Source organism: Mirounga leonina, unplaced genomic scaffold (assembly GCF_011800145.1).
Source record: "Mirounga leonina isolate KUSES-001 unplaced genomic scaffold, KU_Mleo_1.0 Mir_150, whole genome shotgun sequence".
Classification (NCBI taxonomy): domain Eukaryota; kingdom Metazoa; phylum Chordata; class Mammalia; order Carnivora; family Phocidae; genus Mirounga; species Mirounga leonina.
This window is the reverse complement of record NW_023270374.1, coordinates 6,138,526-6,158,958: the sequence shown is the minus strand read 5'-3', so window position 1 is coordinate 6,158,958 and position 20,433 is coordinate 6,138,526. Positions and strand designations below refer to the sequence as shown.

The window sequence follows — 20,433 nt, the reverse complement described above, 5'->3', positions numbered from 1 at the left end:
AGAAAAGAAGTTGGTTGAAAAAAGAAAGAAGAGGAATTAAAAAAAATGGAGAGAATGTGATCAGGCAGGAGACTAGAACAAAGCCATACACTAGAAATTTAGGGTATATTTTGGTCTGTTAGAAGAAACTGTATCTCAAAATTTTAAAGAGAGAACAACTTATATAGATACCAAAAATAAGGTTAACTACTATGAAGGGATGGAATATGACTCTAAAAATGAAAAATAAAAAAGATTTTTTAAAAAAGGGATTGATAAGATGTTGGTTGAAAAAGTGAAAAAGAAAAATTCAAAAAAGAAAAAGAAAACAAAGAAAATTTTAAAAAATTAACTTTGAAAGACTAAAGAATTGGGGGAAAAAGCCATCAATTCTAGGTGCAGTATTCCCCTAGTGCTGGACTTCTGCCGTTCTCATTGATCAGTAAACTTGACCTAGGCTGGCTGTTCTTGCTGATCTTCTGGGGGAGGGGCCTGTTGCCGTGGTTCCCAAATGTCTTTGCCTGAGGCGGAATTGCCCCGCCCTTGCCAGGGGCTGGGCTAAGTAATCTGCTCAGGTTTGCTCTTGGGAGCTTTTGTTCCCTGCAAGCTTTCCGTACAGCTTTGGAAGATGAGAGTGAAAATGGAGGCCTCCCAATCTCTGTCCGGAGAGGCCAAGAACTCCGGGCCTCACCCCTCAGTGCGGCCCCAGAGAAAAGCAGTCAATCACTCCCGTCTCCCTGGTCTCCGGCCGCACTTCATGCTCGCCCGGCCTGTGACAAAGTGTTTCTATCTCTGGCACCCGACCCCATGTGGAGTCTCCAAACCCAGCAGATCCCTACAGTGCGCTCCTGCGCCGCTTCTCCCAGGGGGAGAAAGGGGAGTCTCCCCGGATCTGCCGCTTGTTGGATCCCTGCTGGAAGAGCAGTGGCCTGACTGTGCCGCAGATCACAGTTTATGGCAACCCAGAGCTGAGAGCCTGCGCCTTGGCTCCGTCTCTGCAGCCGGCTTCCCCGCTCTAATACCTGGAAGCTCTGCCGCACTCAGGCACCCCTGGTCTTCCTGTGACCCTGAGGGTCCTGAGACCACACTGTTCCAGCGAGGGTTCCACCCCCCGCTTAGCCACTGGAGCGACGTTCCTCAGCGGAGCAGACTTCTACAAGTTCCGATTTTGTGCTGCACTGCTCTATCACTTGTCAGTAGTGGCCAACAGAGGCCCCCTCCCCCACTGTCTATCCTCCCGAATATCACCTCAGATTCACTTCTCCACACGTCTTACCTTCTAGAAATTGGTCGCTTTTCTGTTCAGAGTTGCTGCTATTCTTTTCTTCGATCTCCTGTTGAGTTTGTAGGTGTTCAGAATGGTTTGATCCCTATCCAGCTGAATTCCTGCAACCAGATGAAATTTAGGTCTCCTACTCCTCCTCCATCTTGCTCCACCCCCCCTATTTTGCTGATTTTAATTGTTTACCTTCTTGTTTTTGAGTTGTGTTCTTTATATGTGTGAAATACAAGTACTTTGTAAGATGTATATTTTGCAGTTTTTTTCCTCCCAGTCTGTGGCCTGCCTTTTCATTTTATTAACAGTGTCTCTCTTTTTTTTTTAATCTTTTATTTGTTTATTTATTTTAAAGATTTTATTTATTTATTTGACAGAGAGAATTAACAGTGTCTCTTGAAGAGCAAAGTTTTGTTTTTGATGTGTTCCATTTTATCAATATATTTTCTGTCTCAGTTTTTCTTTTTATATTCTATCTGATAAACCTATATGTAACCCAACCTCACAAAGATTTTCTTCTGTATTTTAGTCCAAAATAAGTTTCAAGAAGCAATAGCTCCTCGCATTTTTTGTTCAGTTTTTCTACCTACTCTCTTTTTTTTATTTTATTATGTTATGTCAATCACCATACATTACATCATTAGTTTTTTTATTACATTATGTTAGTCACCATACATTACATCATTAGTTTTTAATGTAGTGTTCCACCTACTCTCTTAATTGTAAATTTAGAAACAAATTCTTCTCCACTCATTAAGCACACTAAGAATCATTAATCCTTTGGACAGTGAAGGGATACATGTAATCATGATGGCAAATTTGATTCTTTTGTTACCATAAATGCTCATGTGTTGGCTTCTGTGAGGCACTTTCTACTCATATTCTTGTTTGGGTGCTCCCCAAACAAACCCTGAGACAAATCTAGGGTGAAGACAGTGTGTGCTGGTCAATATTTAACAACTTGTCCCCTGGGGGTGGGGAGAAGCCTGATTTGTAACATTTGCCAATATCCATGGTGTAAATACCTACACCATAACCAATTTTAAGCTATCAGTACATCAACAGATATGCAGATTTCCTGAAAATTTAATCATTGGCCCTTGTGAGCTGATACAAGCCTGTTCCAGCACCCCACCAGGTGCAGGCAGTTTATTTGAGGTGATGCTCAGGATGCAGAAGTGAGGGAGTGGGGTGAGCAAGACAGGGAAAGGAGGGGAGTCAACAGGGGCATTAAAAAGCTGGTTACCACTGTGAACAACTGGGGCTCTATCCCAGTGAGGACTCTCAGAGAAATGGTGTAGACTCTGACTCAGAATTGTCCCAGCCAGGACTGAGCAGGCTGGGTACTGATTCACAGATTCCTTCTTCTGTCTCTCTTTTGTTGATGATGGTCACTGAGTTGTTAAAACCTGGGCACTTTCAGGCTTCTCTGCTCATTGCTAAGGAAAGTTATCTAGCACTGGTGGCTTCCTCAGACAGAAAAGCAGGGAGCCACAGGTGAGGTGGGAAGCTGCTCTGGGTAGGAAGCTGCCAGTGTGTCTTAAGTTGCTCACTGTCAGAAGTGAGACTGGAAGAAGCACCAGTGTCCACTCCACGTACCACATACTTTTTCTAAACACTGAATTACTAGTAGTGAACAGCACCTCCCATTAGGTCCACAGTCAAAGGCACAATTCCCTGCCCAGTGCGAACTTAGGTAATGCTTTCTTTATTGGCTCATATCAGTGAATTTAAAGTCACCACCAGACCAGACCAAGTGACATTGCCGTTCCCTATAGGAGCCACAAGGTCACTTCTTCTGTTCAACTGGTATGTTCTGTTTAGAAATGGAGAGGGGAAATCACTTCCTTGTCCATTCTTAAAAACATGGGTAAGGTAAATATGAGTAATGGAATCTAATCAAATAATTTCCTCATCCAGGCCACTTAATAATTGGATTTCTGTATGTCTGAGAGGAAGCCTTGTCTTACAAACCAGTAAACAAGTCATATTCAAATACTTTCTTTTCTCCAGATTGTCTCACTTGTGGTGACATCTTGAGCTTGAGCAGCTGTCTACATGCCCAAGGTCATCCCTCTGATCTTCCCTTGTTGGATGTCTGACTTAATGTTTCTGTGGTTATGTAGATCAGAGAAAGTCTTATCATGACAAATATAAGATGTTTTCTGAAATGCGAAAGTCCAGTCTTTCTTGGGGCAAAAAGAAGTTGGCTATGGCTCTGTCTTCTCCGCTGGGGAAACTTCCCACAGACGGGGAACAGATGGGCCTAGATCGAGGCACCATCTGCTTTTCAATTGTAATTAACATTGGTTCCAGGGGTGGGTTGGATTTTACCATAGCATTGGCCGTCCCCCTTGACCAGTGGGGAATCCTAAATCATGTGTTTGTTGGAATGTGAAACTTGGGTTGGGTTTCTTCGGGTGGGCAACAGCTCTTATGAGACAGGAGAAGAAAAGGAAGCCAGGCTGTGCAGCAAATCATTTCTGTGTGCCTGCTTCCATGCTGAAGTGGCCACCACAGATGCAGTCAAAGAGGAAGAAGCCTTCTAATCTTTTCTTGTGATTCCATGATTCCATTTCAGTTCAATTGGTCCCACTTTTCTAACAAGTTGATTGAAATAATAATGACCTCTGGCAACAATAATATTATTCAGCATTTATTGAATGCTTGCAACATTCCAGCCATGATGCTAAGAATTTTGCATGAATTATCTAGTTTCAAGACAACTGTATGAGATAGATACCATTATTTTTCTCCACTTTACACAAGGAAAATTGAAGTCTTAATGAGGTTTAAAATACTCACTTCAGGTCACACAACTCAGATATGGAACCAGGCTATCCAATTTTGCTTTGTAACCATGGTTATTCATAGCATCCACCAACTTATTTACATTAGGGGAGAGCAGGAGTTAGTGGCTGGCAGATTTCTCCCAATCCTGTTTTGTAAGTTGCAGAAGAGAACTGCAGAAACTCAAAGATGACTAGTATTCTTCCATCCCTTTATCACCTCAACAGAACGTATCTCTCCTGTGTTTCAGTGTGCTCTCCCTCCATGCCATTAGATAATCTCTGGGACTCTTAGTTGCAACTCTGCTTCTTACTTTTTCTGAGTCCTGAGAGAGGCAAATGAAAACATGATTAAATTTTAGCTCTCTGCCTTGAAGCCACACACAGCTCATAAAGTTGGTGTCAGCATCTACACACCACAGCAAGAATCAGTCCTTCTCGTTATCAGTGACATTGTTCCTCCAACAACAGAGAGGATTTTTAGTGGGATAATCTGGGAGCATCTTTGTCTTGAACCCTGATTGCCTTCTAAGGACACACCAGGTGAACAGAATGCAAGAAGGACATCTCAAGACTGGCAGTCATTTGCACTGTTGTCCAGGTACACAGGATTCCCTGGAATACCCCCTGAACCTCAAGCCAGCCTATGTCAACCATGGGGAAGGAGCCCTTGTGCCCAGCTAAGCTAATTGTCTGGCAAGAGAGATTTTGAACCTCCTAGTTAAAAGTCTCTTGTAATCATTTGGTAATTATTTTAATGGGTTGTCATTGAAGTATGAAGTTGGAAATACTGTAATATGAAGCTTTGGTCTGGCTTTGTTAGCTGCACTAGATCTTAAGTAATAAAATGAAGGTCAGAGTTTAAGCCCCCCACAAGCCTATTGGCTTTGTTCATTTATACACACAGTCCCAGACTGAGCCCCTACCCGTAGGCATCCAGCCATTAGCCCTTCATACCATTCACAAGCAGGATCAGGCTGGGGACACTAGATGACCCAGTATAGCCCTTCACCACTAATGGGAAATTGCCTTCTGTTCCAGGAGCATATCCTGTGATACTGGGTCAGTTCTGATAATAGGACACAGTAAAGACACAGTTAAGGAAGTGGTCCCAACCTGGGAATGCTGCCATGGCTTTCAGTTGGGTGCCCAAAGCCAGATTGCAGGGTGGCCATCTGGGCACCTTCTCAGGAGTGCCAATCTACTAAGAGCACTAAAACATCACTATAATAAATGGGAAAGATGGTGCCACTTAACTCCAGCTTCCACATGACACAACTAAAGACAAATAGATTAATCCCCTCCACCTGAAGCAAACAGCTGCCTAAAGTGGAATAAAAAGGATGTTTCTGCCTTTTGCTACTACTGTCCTCTTTCGATTACATGTACTCTGTAAGTGCTCATAACATCCCACCAACTGAAATTTTAAATTTGCACAGAGCATAGTATCTACCAACATTAAATAAAAATGTGTTTCATTATCTAAATATTAAACACTGAAATTTTGAATTCACCAACAAGAAGTTGCCTACTTTAGAGTAGTTCTTGCTACAAAAGAAACTTGAAAGAGATAACAATTACAGAAAAATGGGGGAAGATTTTTCAGGATATTTTTCAGAACATTGGCTCTGCTTACACCAGTGGAAATGAATTAGTAAGGGGCTTCATTTATATATATATTTTATATATATAATAGTTATATATATAAAATATATATATTTTTTATTAATAGAAGATTTAGTTTTCCCCTCCCTTCTCCACTAAATAAATATTGAATAAATATTTAAAGAACATGGGTTTGAAGAGGCGCCAGATTATGAGCCTGCTTGGATGGCCTGTGTCTCCAGCCAATTCTGTGTTTGGAAGTGCTGCTTGCTCACCCATGATTGGCTTGCAGTTCCACTGTTTGATGTTATCTGGCAGTTGTGGTCCCCACCAGCTCCCAAGACTATTTGGGGAGAGAATAACAAGAAGATGACAAAGGCAAGAATGCAAATATCTTGCTAACTTTAACCAGCCTGGTGTCTTTCAAAGGCACAGTGTTGTGCAATAAGCTTATCTCTAACTCTGGCATGAAAATCCCTACCCTATTGTGGTTTTCCTCAGAAAGGCTTGGCTCAGGTTACTAATAAAAACTTTGAGGCAAGAAGCAGGTTTCTCACCACACCAACCTTGAAGTGAAGAGTTCCACCATCTTGCAGAGAGTTGGGGAAATTTTGAAATTCCAAAGTCCTCCAGAAAAGTTAAATTCTCTAATATTTGCAGTATATTTCTAGGGGAGAAGTCATTGTCCTCATTTTCTCAAACAAGCCTGAAGAGGAAGAGGCCACTGTTGGGAGACAAGCCAGCTGTCAACCAGTCTGTGCATGAGATTTTGAGAACTCCCACAGAGTGTGCCACCAGGGTTTAATGGGGAAGGATGAGGTGGGGATGTCACTGAGAAATGAGAGAGGAAGAAAGGGAAGAAAAAGATCTCAAGAAATCTTCAAGACAGTGGGCATTCTGAGCCTCCAGACCACTCCTCTTCTCTTGCTGCTAAAAGCAATTGGAGTTAGAGCCATGAACTCTGGCTTGGATTGGAGTCATACAAATGGGGTTGAAGTCCAGTTTCAGTCATGGACTGGCTCTGTGATCTTGGGCTTATATTTTCTCTGCCTCAGTTTTCTTGTCCAAATGGTAGGGATGACAGTAGTTTCTATTTCATGGTGTAGTTGAGAGATTAAGCTTTAAAGTAATTCTAGGCCCATGTTCAATACTCAATAAATGTCAGCAATCATACTTATCACCATCATCATCATCATTGTCTCTGTCATCATATCACAGTCACTCTATCACCACTGCTGTCATCAGTGTCACCACATGGTGAAATGATTATCACCATCAGTATCACCATCACCATCATCATCACCATCACTACCACCATCACTGTCATCAGCATCATCATTACATCATCATTACCATCTTCATCATAGTTACCATCACCATCCTCATCTTCATCATTATTATCATCATCACTGTCATCATTACCATCACCATCCTTCATCATCATCACCATCACCATTACCATCACCATCACCATCATTCATCTTCATCACCATCACCACCACGATCACTGTCATCATCATCATTACATCATCATCACCACCATCACCATCACCATCAGCACCTACACCGCCAGCACCAGCCATCATCGTCACATCATCAAATCACTATCTCTATCACCATCACCCTCATTGTCATCATTATCATCATTACTATCACTATCACCACCACCCTAACCACCAATATTACCATCACAATCACTAATACCACCATCACCATTACAACCATAATCACCACCACCAAAACCACTTTTATCACTATAGCATTCACCTACTGGAGTCAACAAGTATTTCCTGTTCAAGGCAGACAGTCTGCATTTATGCATCCAAATATCAGCCCAGAATATAAGAGCCTCCCCAAACTGACCTTTGCCTATTTCTGCAGCCTCATCTGTCCGCTTTCTTGCCCACAATCTATACTCCAGCAATAGTGCATAATTTGTCCTTTTCAGTACAAACCATGTTAATTTATGATACCATCCTTTTATTCATGCTGTTTTTCCCCTTACCTAGCCACTTCTTTGCTTGGCTTCTCAGACATAATGTAACCGTCTACTCCTCCCAAGAGTCTTGCCATATCCTTCCGCTCACTATCTAAAATGTGGGTTAGTTGTCCTTCCTCTAAGCTCATGTAGAATCTCGTGAATAGCTCGTGTTTAGCTTTAATACCAAATGCTCTGCTTACATATTTAGCAGACATGTTGGTGCTCCATCAGATCAACCTGAGTCCTACATACTAGTTTGTGGCTTTTGGATGCTGTGCTTCTCATGGATCACCCCTGTGACCTTCTAAGATCTGGGCTGCTGGAGCTGCTTCACCAGGGTTCACTGAGTGGCAAGTGCCTGGTAATTTGTATTCTCTGGGGTGGCAGAGCCTAGGGCCTGGCCCATAGAAAGAGCTCATTCATTCAGGCATTCATTCAAGAAACATTCCAGAAACAGTGTCAGGCACTGAGGTAAGCCAGGGGATATAGAAGTGAACAAAACTGTCCCAAACCTCTGTCCTGGGTGCCAACCAGATGTTGTTGATGCTTTCATCAGCATAGACTCTAGGCTTGAGGTGTGGGACGCCTGGGTGTGGGGCTCTTGAAGTTCACACATGGGTTCAGTCTTTCAGCCACCAGGTAGTTAGTGCCTATCTCCTGGAATAAACTGGAAAGGAGGTGGAAAGATGGTGCCTGTTATTTTGGATTTCCACATGAGGAAAGTCCTAGGGGACAGTAGTCATAGGTCCTCATCTGAGCCCTTTTGGGAACTTTGAGATAGAGCATGAAGCTGTGGGAAGAGCCCCGGCCCAACGGTCCAGGGATAGGAGTTTCAGAACAAGCCAGTTGGAATGACTGCAGAAAAGTTATTTAACTGCCCAGGGCCTTATTTTGCTGATCAAAGGAATGGGCAGTTGGACCTGACTTGAGATCACCATTCTGACTATTGACAGGTTTCATTTGGTTGTCTCAGTGCTTTACAATTGTTGAATTCAATCATTCATTCATTCAGTACTTAGTAAGCATGTACTATGTGCCAGCCCTATTCTAGGCACTTGGAATACATCAGAGGCTGAGACAGGCAGAGCCCTCTGTCCTCATGGAGCTTATATTCTAAGGAAGGAGGCAGACAGGAAAATAAACATAATAAGTAAATTGTTTATTATGCTAGAAGCGAATCCATATGGTGGAAAAAGAAATAGTGGAGCACAGACAGTGAGGAGGGGAGGTGCAGGAGAGACATGCTGCAGGGTGAGGGTAGGTTCAAAGAGGGTGATACTTGAGCAAAAGTGAAGGAAGTAAGGGAAGGAGTCATGTGGATGGCTGGGGAGAGAATGGGCTGCCAGTACAAGGGCCCTGAGGTACAACTGCCCAGGCTTATTCATGCAACAGCCAGGAAGCCAATGTGCTTGGAACAGAATCAGCAAAGGAGAGAGTCGGGGGTGAAGCCAGAGTGGCTACATTAGTTTCCATTACTCAGAATGAGGAGATTTTACTTAAAGTCCAAATTTGCAGCTTCTCTCTTGGAAAATCAGAAGCTCTGGCCACACTGAGCACATATTCTCATGCAGTGTTGGCCAGGGCATGGCATAGCACAGGCTGCCCACCTGAGATGGACCTCTACTGTCCAGCAAGCCACAGACCCCACCTCATCCACTTTTCTGATTCCTTCACTTTGTGGGCCCCTGTGGGCAGTTGAGGCCATGGTGCCAGGCGACAGCCGGTGACAATACCAAGGTCCCCAAACTCGTCATCACTCACTGAGTCTGCCCCTTCCTTCACTGTCACTATTTCCCTCATCCCTGACTCTGTGCTTATTCTTGTGTAAGCTAAACAAAGACTTCTTCTGGGTAAGACTTTGAAAAGGAAGCCCATATAGATGTAGGGAAATTACCATTCCTGATTCTGCAAACAAGGCTCTTCCTTTGGAAAGAATTAATGGACTTTATGGGGTTTGTGGGTGTGCTTGGGGAAAAGGCTGCAAGGGAACAAAGAAATGTTTTTACTCTTCCACTCAGACTTGTCTCCTGTCCTGACAGCAGGGCTTCAGGGAGATTTTATTTACTTTTTTGACACAAATGAACTTATTCACAAAACTCCAAGCTGTGTCGTGGTCACACCACCTCACACGCATTCAGATGGAAACCGTCAAAAAACAAAATAAAACAAAAACCAGAAAATAGCAAGTGTTGACGAGCATGTGGAGAAATGGGAACCCTCCTCGTGCACTGTTGGTGAGAACGTAAAATGGTGCAGCTGCTGTGGACAACGGTATGAAATTTCCTTGGAAAATTAAACATAGAATCACCACATGATCCAGCAATTCTTCTACTGGGTATTTACCCAAAAACATTGAAAGCTGGGACTTGAACAGATAATTGTACACCTGTGTTCATAATAGCCAAAAGGTGGAAGTAACCCAAATGTCCATAAATGGATGAATAGATAAACAAAATGTGATATATACATACAGTGGAATATTAATTCAGCTTTTAAGGAAAGAGATTCTGACACATGTTACAACTTGGAGGACTCTTGGGGACATTATTTTAAGTAAAATAGGCCAGTCACAAAAGGACAAAAACTGTATGATTCCACTTAGATGAGGTACCTATAAGAGTCAAATTCATAGAGACAGAAGGTAAAATGGTGGTTGTCGGGGCCTGGGAAGGAGGGGGAATGAGGAGTTAGTGTTTAATGGGTACAGAGTTTCAGTTTGGGCGGATGAAAAAGTTCTCAAAATAGGTGGTGGTGATAGTTGTATAACGATCTGAATGTGAACGTGAATATATTTAATGGCTTTGAACTGCATACTAGCAAATGGTTAAAATGGTAAACATTGTATTGTGTATACTTTGCCACCATAAAAAAGTTAAAATTAAATTTTAAAAAATCAAAAATACCGAATATGTATTATGTACCTATAGAGAGAGATGGAGAAAGAGAATGATCCATTCCCTCTCATAGAAGTTGGCCCTTCTCCTCCCCCAACTGGGTTTGCTCTCTTCTGTCTTATGTGAGGAAAAGCAAAAAAAAAAAAAAAAAAGCTTACTTAGAGATGGGAATGGCCCGCAAACCCCAGGAAGCAGTTCAGCCCATAACCCCAAAAAAGGGTGTGTCAGGGAGCCCCCATGGGGGTTCAGACCTAGCCAGCCAGAACATGCCTGTCCCCCCCAGACCCCCAGGAATTCTGGGTGTCCCCGTGGGGTGCAGTGTGCATGGCACTATATGTGTGTTCTCTTTGTTCCCAATCACAACTTCCTACCTGTATTTTTATTTTTCTTCTGTTTTGATGCTTTACACTCATTTGTGTTTACCACTATTTTATCGTATCTGTTTTTATTGTGAGTCTTCTTAAATCCCCAGTGGAGGGAAGGAAGTAGTGAAGGGCTGATGTCTTCATGGATGAATTGTGGTTGGCTTTAAGAACCTGTTTATGTCCCTTTCCACCTCCTTCTTCTCTTCTGGCCCCCCTCTCCCATCATTCTTCCCCTTTCTTTTTTGCATCTCTCCCCAATTTTCCTAGGTGGTTCTTCTCTTTCTGCACTGGCACTTTCATTGTCCACTCTTCTCTGCCCCACTCTGGACCCCAGAAGGCCAGCCTCTAAGGACCATATCTACCAGGCTTCCATGCCTCTGGGGAGGGGTGAGAGAGAGAGGTCGGAGCATTTCTTCCCTGCTCACTCCTGGCTTTCCAGACTCTGGCAGCAGCTGCTTCCTCACCCTCTGTGAGAATCCATGAGCTGAGCAGCTCATCCCCACTCACCAGGCTGCAGCAACCTAGTTCCCTCCTCTTGCTCCTTCAGGCCACTTCAAGGCAACAGCTTCCTGTGTTGCTAGGTGCTGGGTGCCTTGCTTTCTCTGTCCATTCCCTTAGCCCTGCCTGTACTACTGTAAGGAAGCCCTTCACCAAACTCTCTGCAATTAAAAAAGAGTTCTCTCTGGTTAAACCCTTTTGAGCGACCTTCTGTTTCCTACGCAGATTCTGACAGATGCACCAAGCCTCCCCACTATTCTGGACTTAACTCTCTCAAGGGGTCCCGCTGGGGGCCTGCAGAAGTGGACCAGGAAACCCCTAGACCACCTGCATCAGAACCATTTGGTACTGATTAGAAATGCAGATCCCTGGGCCCTCACCCAGACCTGCTAAATAGGTTTTCTGGAATCGGGCCTGGGGGACCCTCATTTTGTCTGCATTTCCCAGATGACTCTGGTATACTTTAAAGTACATAGCAATCTAGAAACCTGCATGATCCTTTGTTAATATGTTAAATCAAGATCTAATGTCAGATCTCATAACTATGTTTGAAGTTGTGATATGTGGTCATGCAAATGCATGTGGTCTCTGCAGTGCTGGTCATGTGATATGAAAGGTCTGTGATTTCCAGTGGGGACATATTCCCAGGTCTTGCCAATACTACTGGGGCTTATTGCCTATATTCTTAGTGGAAGGAAATGCTGAATTCCACTCAGAGGCTAGTGAAAACAAAGATGCAATCTGTTTCCATCCACAAAGACAAACTCCTAAGTTGTTCTAAGTATTCCCTGGTGGGGTAGGGGGTTCGGGGACCCTTGGTTAAGAGCCCCCATCTCACAGGAGGTCTCCATAGAAGGGGATTTGAGACCCGGCACAGGTTAGAGAAGTAGATATTCCTTATTTAAAGGACAATTCCTTAAATAAAGAGACATCTCTTCCTGAGATGCTGTGTGGCATGGTGGTTAGGAACATGGACTCGGGAGGCAGGTCCCCTGGGTTTAGATCCTGCCTTCACCACCTACTAGCTGTGTGACCTGAGCCAAGTTACTGAGCTTGATTCCCACCCGTGAGACTGGATTAAATCCAGTGTCCCATCCTGTACCATTGTGCAGGCGAACAGAGAATGTGTGAGCCTCCTGTAAGGCCCACGTGGGCATCAGTCCAGCTACACAAACCTGTCCCCAGAACTTTCCTTTAATGAACATGGGGGAGAAGTGGCAGTTATCACCCCCACTTTTTTGAAAAGCTAACAACCAAAAGAAATAAATGACTTCCTCAGGGACTTAGGAACCAATATCTCAGGAGTGGATACCACGGGAGAGGCATCTGGGGTAAGGAAGAGACAGAGAAAGAGAAAGAAGGAAGAGAACACACAGGGAGACAATTGATCTTCTCCCACCAAAATATTTCTCCCGAGATGGCAAAAGTCTCATTCCCAAGGCTCCAATATAGTCACTCCAGTGTGGTGACCTACAAGAACACTGATCAGCTCTGGGCCTTATATGGCCGTCATAAAACTCCTTTCAACTAACGTAATTCTAGGATTTACGCTAATGGAGCAGGTACATTACCATACTCATTTTCTTTAGCATTTGAGTTCCTGCAAGAGAAACCCTTTCAGTTTCAAAGACCTTCACAGTGCTAACTGACAAAACAACCATGCGGGTAGGACTAAGGGATAGAGTCCCTATTTTGTGTTTGTCTCAACTGACAGATAGTGATGCTATCTTCTAGGAGTGCCTAGGGCATGCACCTGGGCCCCAGCTCCTTGTGGCAAGCTCTCACAGACATCTCCCTGACAGGAGCCAGTGTTGTGGCTGAATTGGCCTCTGTGGTTCTTTTTATGAATGCAAGGCATCCCTCGGCAACAACCATCAGGGAACTCTGGAAAACTAAGATTTATTACTTATAGGTTCTGGAGGGTACACGGTACAGCAGAGCCGCACAGTGAGGGGCATGGTGAGAGAGTGCAGACCTGGGGCTCTGTCTTCATTGGGGTCCAGGTTGGGATGCCTAGGGTTTCATAGGCTTACTCATTATTGGTGAATTTAAGGCGTGGGAAGGAAGAAGCAGGGTCACTCACACGTTCAGTCATCTAGGTCACCCAGGGCTTTCTAAAATGGGAACCTCATGGTAGGGCAGCCTGCCTCCTTACCTAGTTGTGTAGCTGGCAATGTGTTTATCTGAGATGGATGTCTTTGAATTACATGCCCTTACGCTAGTCCCTCTGGGTTTTTGGGAAACTGTTGTTTCTGAGAGTAGCCCATCTTGATTGCAAGCTGCATTTCATTCTTTCCACAATCTTCTTTAACCCCCTCGCTTGTTTTAATTTGGGCTCTCCCAGAAGCAGACTCTGAGACAAGGGCTGGAATGCAAGTGGCTCTCTGGGGGTGGAGAGAAACATCAGTAGTGCAGTAGGAAGCGGGGCAGAGAAGGGAGGACTGCTAATAAAAAATGGGTAGTCAAGTTTGCAACAGTGTGGACACCTGAAGCTTAGTCATCTGGGGAACCCAGGGAGACAGCGCCGGTTATTCCACCCAGAGGGCAAGGGAGCCAGGGTACTGATACACCAACTTCCATTGGTCAGGGTGGGAGGGCTCCCAGGGGGCAGTTATACCCTAGCACTTCTTGACTGCTTTGTGTAAGGTTAAATCAAAAGTCTTCAGGGGCGCCTGGGTGGCTCAGTCAGTTAAGTGTCTGCCTTCGGCTCAGGTCTTGATCCCAGGGTCCTGGGATCCAGCCCTGCATCAGGCTCCCTGCTCGGCGGGGAACCTGCTTCTCCCTCTCCTCCCCACCTGTGCTCTCTCTCACTATCTCTGTCACTGTCTCTGTCTCTCTCTCTCTCTCTCTCAAATAAATAAATAAAATCTTTTTAAAAAAGTCTTCAAACAAATTGAGGCAGATTCTGACGTTCAAAAGATTCTCTAAATTAAAAAAGCCTGAAGAATATGGTAGGACCAAGGGGCCCACATAGTCATCTGCTACGTTCCTCTTCCCTGCAACTGCAACTCCCCTCCCCCAAATCATCATAGGGTTCATGCAGAACCCTAGTCTGGCTGTGAAGCTCAGAGTTTCTCTCTCTAGTCCCCAGAGAGGGTGAGTGCAGGAGACTGTTGTCTGTGGTGGTAACAGAACCCAAAAGTGAGCATGTACATCAGTCCCACCAAGGCATCATGGGGCCATTAGAGACCAAGCCTGTAATGAGGAGAAATGATTTTAAAAGAAATACCATTCCTCCCCCGCCAAGTTTAATCATATATTATCACTTGAAACTATGAAAAAGACAAAGAAGGGAAAAGGAAATCTTTTTTTTGTTTAGTATTCAGACCATCTTCCCTAGGAGATTTAGAACAATTTCTACAAAGGCCAGAGTTATATAGATCTTCCCTAGGAATTGCTAGTCCAGCACCACCTTCACTGAAATTAAAGACAGAGTGACATGAGTACAGATGATGTAGTAAAAGGAAATTGTCTGTGAAAACCGCTGACTATAGATTCCACATAAAACAGCGGGGTTAATGTCGCACCGTTCAGAGACATTTGCCCTCACAATTCAGAAGCCCTTATGTATATTGACATTTCAGCTAGAGCCTGTTCACCTCCATTAAGCCACAGGCCGTGATAATTTCCTGTTACTTTAGGTGCTTTCCAGTTTAACCACTATGGCCAACGTTGCTCCAGTTCTATTAGTCCCAATCAACCTTTGGAACCACCTAATGAGATGATATTTATCTTCCAAAATCCCAGTTCAGTGACACTTCCTCTGTGAAGCCTTCTCTGGCCTCCCTTCACTAGCTTTGCCCAGCAGAATGAACCCTCTATGTCCAGAATCAGATAGGGAGGGGCGGCTGGATGGCTCAGTAGGTTAAGCGTCCACCTCTTGATTTCGGCTCAGGTCATGATCTCAGGGTCGTGAGATCGAGCCCTGTGTCAGGCTCTGCTCTCAGCATGGAGTTTGCTTGTTCGTCTCCCTCTGCTCCCGCCCACCCCGACCACTTGTGCTCTCTCTCAAATAAATAAATAAATAAATAAATAAATAAATAAATAAATAAATAAATAAAATCTTTAAAAAAAAAGAATCAGATAGAGAGGCACACGACTGCAAGTGTGGAAACCTGACTAATGGGCATTGAGGCAAATGGGGGTTCATTTTTCATTTTCTCACATAAGAAGAAGTACAGATGGAGATGGTTTCTGGCATTAGAGCAGCTGGTGAATGGCATCCTTAGGGCTCCACCATCCTTTGCATGTTGGTGTGTATCTCTTGCTTGTTGTCTCATGGTCATATGATGGCTGCTGCCACTCCAGACATTACGTTTGAGTGCAAAGCTAGAAAAAAAGGGTCACTTTAGTTCCATCTGTCCCTTATTCTCATTGGCCCAATCATATGATCATGGCTAGTTCCAGGGAGACTAGAAAAGCTGAGGATATTGTCAGTCAGAACTTGGAAGGTACTTCTCATTATTGTTTTCACTGTGGCTGTATCATCTTGGCTGTATCTGTTGCCTGTTGCCATAATAATGCCATATAACAAATGGGCTCAAAACCTCAGTGACATACAACAGTAAACATTTATTTAGCTTGTGGGTCTTTGGGGTTCGGCTGAACTTTGGGGATCAGTTGACCCACATCTGGGGGTTAGCTGCTTGTCAACTGATCTCTGGCAGCCTCAGCTGGGACCAGGGCAACTTGGCTCTGCTCTGTGCGTCTCTTGTCCTCCAACAGGCTAGCTGGGGCACATCCTCACAGCACATGTTGCTGTGTGAGGTGCCTGGCCACACCCAAGCCCTTTTGCTCTTCCGTTTCCATGTACTCCCCATGGTAGCCTCATACGCTAACTTGAGAGCATGGTGTGTTTGGTCTTGCGTTGAAGGCTAAGGGAGGCCAAGGACAGTCACTCAAGGTCACAATGGGGGATTTGATGTGAGGTCCTTGACCCCATCCTGGGCTTCCTCCGAGGCTCCAGGCTACCTCCTTCTGCAGCTGCTGTGCTAGTCAATGCTCCACAGGCATTTCCCTTGTTGGCTTCCAAAGGTGACACCATATTCTGTGGGCACAGCCCTGCTTGGACGCATTCATTTCATATAAACAGGGCCCTCATTCTGTGCAAGCCTGCCCTAAGACGGGGTATGAATGTGGGAAGAGCACAGCTGCTGCCCTCTTCAAGAGAAGAGAAGCCAGGTACATGAACTTAAAACAGGGCTTACGGTCCAGGCAGCACGTAGTCAGTGCCAAAGTACAGATGCCCACAGCAAGGGCCCAGATGAGTCCTCAGGGAAGTGAGGAACCCTGTGATCATGAGCTTGGAGTTGAAGCTGAAATGGACCCCTCCTCTCCTCTCCTCTGCACACACCCCCCACTCATCATTTCTGGAAAGCATCCCACACATGCTTGTTCTGGCGGTAGCCAACCCACAGGCTCAGATTCCAGGGGGCGCGGCCACACATCTGTCGCCCTGGGGTATTGGCTCACCTCAAACATTTTTGAGGGTTTAAGTCTGTTTTGTATTTTTTAGCATACCTTGTAAAAATTATAATATTAAAAAAGAACATCACCCAACAGTTCCAGCATTTGGAAGTTTATCCTAGAAATGCAAAAGGATGTATGTTTAAAGATGTTAATTGCAGCAGGGTGGATAGTCCATTTATTTATAGAGGAAAACAGGAAGCTGCTACAAATAAAGAGGTAACTAAGGTTTACTCCTGTTTGTGCTGATCACATTGGCACATTTATGTAAATGGTATATTTGTATGTGAGAATGTAATCAAAATTAAGCTTATAAAATAAAAACAAATAAGAAAGAGCATCAGTGATTCCGACCACCAGCCCCCAGAAGTGGATGGCTGGGATTCCAAAACCATCCCTCCCTTTGTGTAGTTGGAGAGGTCAGGTTACTCGTAGGCCAGCTGAAAATAGAAGGTGTCGATTGGACAGCAGTTCAGGAATGGCCTCTGTTGGGGGAGGCAGCTGGCCTCGGTGAGACTTGGAGAGTCCTGGGGTCACATCCAAGGCCTGCCATTTGCCGTCCATGTGTCCTTGGACAAGCTACCGTACTCTCGGAGGTATCTGGGAAATGGGGCCAGTAACTCCCTGCCTCCCCCAGGAATTAGAGAAATTACATGGACAGCCCTCATAAAGTACCTGGAATGTGCCTGCCATTCCTGACCCAACAAATAGAAGCAAATGTTAATAATATTGCTATTAGTCATTATCACCGTATTATTACATCCTTTGGAAATAAAGGAATGGCCAACTTAATGCAAAAGTGCCTCACTCTAAAATATTCAGGCCAGTTGTATTGATGGTGCTATCAATATCATCAGGCTTTCTTCAAGGTTGAAGAAGGTTCTTCAAGGTTGTATCTTCAAGGTTGACTTTGTATGTTTGTTTGGTTCCTTTGTTCTGTTGTTTTTTTGTTTTTGTTTTTTTAGTTTATTTCTTAGTAGTAGTAGTAGTAAACCCTTTTTTAGAGCATTTTTAGGTTCACAACAAAATTGAGTGGAAGGTACTGATTTTCATATCCTTCCTACCCCCCTACCTGCACAGCACCTCCCCCTATCAATACTTTGTTCTATTTTATTTGTTTTTCCAGTGGGAACCTGACTTCCAGTGGTAACATGGCAGGAATTAGAGCAGAGTTTCTTGCAAGCAAAGTGGCAGGCTGGGAGGTACTGTATGGCTGGAGAGGAGCCCCATTGCCTGGCAGGCCCCTTCAGGTGTCCAGAGGGGCATCTGATCGAGGGTGGGCATCCCCATCTCACACTCCCCTGTGCAGGGGAATTAATGTGATAGTCATCACCCTTGAAAGCACGGAGAGCCTGGAAGACCTCTTCATGTCTCAACCCAATCCAGGTGTTGATTTGTGTTGTTAGATGGAGCTTCTTGCTTCACAACAGGATCAATACATGATATTGGAACATAGTCTTAAAGAGATGATTTACAGACTTGGCTATTTCAGTGAGTTGAGTATGACAGCTATAGACAGCTTATTTAGATCTTGCTTAATTCACAAATGTGCAATTCTGTATTCCAATTACTGCATCTGTCTATCCTTTCAAGATAATGATAAAGCCCGCATATCATTGGATCAGCCAAATCATACAGGAAAAGGGGGGTTGAGTCCATTGCAATTTGGGAATGTATATTCTCACTCATCCACAAGCTGTAAATATAGCATTAATTTTTTTAAAGTGACATTTTCTTCCCCCAAAAGTCCACAGACAACTAATTTTGTACAGATTATGAATAGACCAATCAATAAAAGTTATTTTTAAGGCTTCTCTGCATGCCAGACATCCCAGGCTCCTTGGAGATTAGAAACATGTAAGACAGAATCCTTGTTCTAAAGTCTCCACCACCTACAAAATTCACACAAGAAATATAAATTCAAGGTGGACAAACAGAAAATATGGATAGGGATTATAAAAACAGAGTCACACCAACAGAGGGAGAAGCTATTTTGATTTATGGCCTTACAAACTCTTACATGCAAATATACTTATGTGAGTGTGTGTGTGTGTGTGTGCTTATACAATAGATAATACTCAAAAAGAGATTGTACTCACTGTTTTATAATATTTTTCATTTAGTAATGTATTGTAAATTCCTTTTCTTGTTCTTAACTGTGGACTTAAATAACCTCTTTTAGCAGGATTTCATTGAATGAAGAACCACAGTTTATATAACCAATCCCCTATTGTATATTTTGTTAGGCTTTATAATTTATTATAGTGAGCATTTTGGAGAGAATATCCCCACTGCATATGTTTTTGTGCACTCATCTGGTATTTCCACAGAATCAAGTGGTAAGATGCATTTTAGAATTTTACAGTCTGGTCAGAGAGCCCAAGCACATAAGTGTGAAAAGGAAAACAAGTTCATAAAGTAGGGGAGGGGTGGCTAAATTAGTGCAACAACCAAGAGTCAGAGGCCAGAGAGATCATTTCATGCTTGGGTTGCTACAGAAGCCTTCATGAAGGACAGCTGTGAGTGACAGAAACTCCGCTTAAGTCATCTTAAGTGTAAAAGGCATTTTATTGGCTCATGAAATTGGAAAGTCGACTTTGTCTTCAGACTGAGCTGGGTCCAGAGTTCATGTGGTGTCACTGAGCACCTGTGTGAATGTGTGTGTCTATCTGTGTAAATGTGTGTGTCTGTATATATGTATCTGTGTGTGTGTGTGTGTGTCTGTCTGTCTGTCCCATCTCTTCGATGGTCTTCTTACTATGTGAGCTGCATTCTTGGACAGATCCAGACTTGGGTGGTGTTTATATCTCATAAAGAGAGAGCCCCTCTCTCCCAGCTTCTCTGTCAATCCCTCCTTGGCCCCTTGCAGACCTTTTGCCCACCCACCACTGTGTGACAGAGAATGGAGTATCCGGGCAGCTAGCCTGGGTCATGTGCCTGCACCCTGTGCTGAGGGAGGTTGGGAATGTGTGACTGAAGGTCTGTCTGGTGGAGCAATGCTCAAAAGGAAAAGATGTTGAGAGATGAAAACATGAAAGTGGTGTCACTGCTGAGGATACTGGAACTTGAAGGATGACCCATTGTACCCATTTGATGCTTTGGGCTGCAAGTAACAGGAAAACTCCAAATCAGACTGGCCTGAATGCCCTGTTACAAAGTCCAGAGGCAGGCATGCTCCAGCACCATGTGCTCAATGGCTTGGTGATGGCATTAAGTTACTCAGGGTCAACTTCATCTCATGTCCAATTTCCCTCAATATGGCCTCCAGGAGCAGTCAGGACTTCCCGCTTCCTTGTCCATAACCAGTGCCAGAAGTTGAGAAATGGCACCCACTGGCAAGGACTATAAGACCTTTCCTGCTGTCTCATTGGGCCAGCCCAGGTCATGTGTCCACCCCTGCACCATCAGTGGGAAACACTGCATACTGATTGGCCAGTCAGTATCTACTCCTGGAGGAATGGGTGGAGTCACCTTCCCAGGGGATACGGTGGATATTGGAATGAAACTGGGGTCCCATTAGGACGGAGTGAAGGATGGATGCTAGGTGGTCAACCAACAATGAATGGAATCCAAATAAGAA

The 20,433-nt window shown here is 44.1% G+C and overlaps 1 protein-coding gene across 2 annotated transcripts in view; it reads left to right on the top strand.

Annotated features, from left to right (window-relative positions):
- The window catches only part of SLC24A3 (solute carrier family 24 member 3), a 498,892-nt gene that overhangs the window by 346,697 nt on the left and 131,762 nt on the right, over positions 1–20,433 (top strand). The gene's annotated exons all lie outside the window — the stretch shown is intronic.